Genomic DNA, 2,907 nt, shown 5'->3' with positions numbered 1-2,907 from the left:
CTGAGGCAGGAGAATGGCATGAACCCAGGAGGCAGAGCTTGCAGTGAGCCGAGATCACGCCACTGCACTCCAGCCTGGGTGACAGAGCAAGACTCCGTCTCAAAAAAAAAACAAACTACAAAAATTAGCCAGACTTGGCGACAGGCACCTGTAATCGCTTGAACCTAAAAGGCAGAGGTTGCAGTGAGCTGGAGTGCCACTGCACTCCAGCCTGGGTAACAGAGCAAGATTCTGCCTCAAAAAGAAAAAAAAAAGAAAGAAAGAAAATAAATGAAAAAGAAAAGGAGACTGACAAAAGTACATATAAGTACAAGTTTAAGACATTATGAACCTCTAGAAGTGTTTCAAGCATTTACTGTCGCTGAGTGAAATAAGAAGGAAGAATAAAGCCTCACTTGATCACTTTATAACCAATCTTCTGCCTCAGACCAGCAGAAACAGGTCTGAGGCTACAAAGCACAAAGTAAGGCATGTAAGACCGGACATGCACTGAGCTGTCAGATTTTAGCACCCCCCCCATATCCTCTCTGCAGTTACCCTGTTTAAGCCTATCAAGGGAGAACTGAATTCACTTGGTTCTACACATGTTGATTTCTCCATTGTGTGTTCCTTCTGTTTCTTACCACCAGCTGAAACTTCAGTAATGACTGGTTAAGTCCCATGCCTATTATAGGGCCTAGCATACTTTTCCTCTCTGTTCATTTCTGTCTTGTGTGTGTAGAAACTCATATTCCTTCATCTCTTTTGCTTATTCCACTATTTAGCTGCTGCTCCACCCCTAAAAGGAATGAATAAAGGAGAATACCAAACCCACTGATCAACCCAAAATAGAGAGATATACTTCAGAAACTACCCTAAGTTTATAGTGACTTGTCAACAAGGGAAGGGAAGGATATTTGTATGAATAAATGAAGGCTTTCACAGAATGGCAGAAATAGGGAGAAGAAAGGTAAAGGCAGCACAGTTTAAAGAAATTACCAATCCCCTGCAGGATTTCCTGCAGTAACCACTCACTGCAAAAAGGGAAGAGATAAATCATCTCCCTTTCCTACAGCCTCCTATACTAAGCAGAAGGCAGAATCCCCACAAGGCATGATGGCAGGTATATTCCCCAGCACAGAGCTCTATGCCCCTGCCCTAAGAAGGCTGTTTCTTCCATTGCCATTTCTGATATTTCCTTTCAGGAAAGTAGTACAAAAACTAGCTCCTCTTTCAGCAGCCTGTACACATTGATTTATCTCTTTGTTTTTCAGCTATCGGATCCTCTTGTGAGTTTGACTATTTCCCTTCATGATTGAAACTCAATTGTCTCCAGTAGTGTCTAACATATCTTAAGCCAAAATGTATGCATTCACATTGTGATATGATAAACTTCCAATTTCCTTGGTCCCTTATTTTTCCATTACTCAAAACACAAATACATTATTTTTTTTTTCAGCATCACAATCAGACTATTGCATTTAGCAATCAACAGCATGGGTGCAAAAAAAAAAAAAAAATCTACATCAAAACCCTTTGTTGGATTGCTTTACACTTTCCACAGAACGGAAACTAAAATAACCTGTTATACAATTAATCACAAATACGGTCCTTGAGTTTTTTGCCCATACACATGAGTATTTGTCTAAAACATGTCTTCTTTGTACCAGCTAGACCCTGCCACCATTGTGCTTGGCTGAGTTCACAAATCTGTTGTAACCTATAGCTTCCCTGTCACTTCTCTGGCTCTCCTCTCCTACTAAGCTCTGTTTCCTAATTAAAATCTTCTGCCACTGCCATAGCTACTGCTGCTACTGGAACCACCATAACCACTTTGGCTTCATGGTTTTGCAAAGTATTGGCATCCACCACCACAGGGGCCAGAGCTTCTGCCTCCAAAGTTTCCTCCCTTTGCGGGTCCAAAATTTGAAGGCTGATTGTTGTAATTGCCAAAATCATTGTAGCTTCCACCACCTCCAAAATTGCTTCCATCATTACCAAATCCATTATATCCATCCCCACTGCCACCATATCCACCACCACCATGGCTGCCATCAAATCCACCACGACCACTAAAGTTTCCTCCATGACCAAAGTTGTCATTCCCACCAAAACTACCTCCACAACCACCACCAAAGTTTCTAGAACCACTTCGACTTCTTTGGCTGGATGGAGCACTAGCCATCTCTCGCTTTGACAGGGCTTTTCTAACTTCACAGTTGTGGCTATTCATAGTATGGTATTTCTGAATGACAGTCTTATCCATGGAGTCATAGTCATCAAAGGTTACAAAGGCAAAGCCCCTTTTCTTGCCACCACCTCGGTCAGTCATGATTTCAATCACTTCAATTTTTCCAAACTGTTCAAAATCATCTCTTAGTTGATGCTCTTCAGTGTCTTCTTTAATGCCACCAACAAACATCTTTATCACAGTTAAGTGGGCACCTGGTCTTTGAGAATCTTCTCTTGTGACAGTTCTCTTTGATTCCACAACTCTTCCATCCACCTTGTATGGCCTTGCATTCATGGCTGCATCTACCTCCTCCACAGTGGCATATGTGACAAACCCAAAGTCCCTGGAGCGATTGGTGTTTGGATCTCTCATGACCACACAGTCCAGGAGTATTCCTCATTGCTCAAAATGGCTCCTCAGGCTCTCATCAGTTGTTTCAAAGCTCAATCCTCCAATGAAGAGCTTCCTCAGCTGTTCCGGCTCTTTAGGAGACTCTGACTTAGACAAGACGGCCGGGAGAAGAGAGACTTTAACGATGCTTCTTCCATAGCGTCCATGGGCAGAAAGGCATAAATACATTATTAATAAGTTTCTAGAACATTCACTGACTTGCATAAAAAATAAACAGAGAAAAATGTTTCTACATGACTCTAAAGAATGTTAATTAGGAACTTTCCATGCAGAAGGAAAAAAAA

The 2,907-nt window shown here is 41.8% G+C and overlaps 1 pseudogene; it reads right to left on the bottom strand.

Moving 5' to 3' along the window:
• Positions 1-1,819: 1,819 nt before the first annotated feature.
• On the bottom strand, positions 1,820-2,791 carry LOC105531515 (annotated as a pseudogene).
• Between the last annotated feature and the right edge of the window lie 116 nt (positions 2,792-2,907).

The sequence above is a fragment of the Mandrillus leucophaeus genome, unplaced genomic scaffold, assembly GCF_000951045.1.
Source record: "Mandrillus leucophaeus isolate KB7577 unplaced genomic scaffold, Mleu.le_1.0 Scaffold890, whole genome shotgun sequence".
NCBI lineage: Eukaryota > Metazoa > Chordata > Mammalia > Primates > Cercopithecidae > Mandrillus > Mandrillus leucophaeus.
This window is presented reverse-complemented; position numbering and strand designations above follow the sequence as displayed.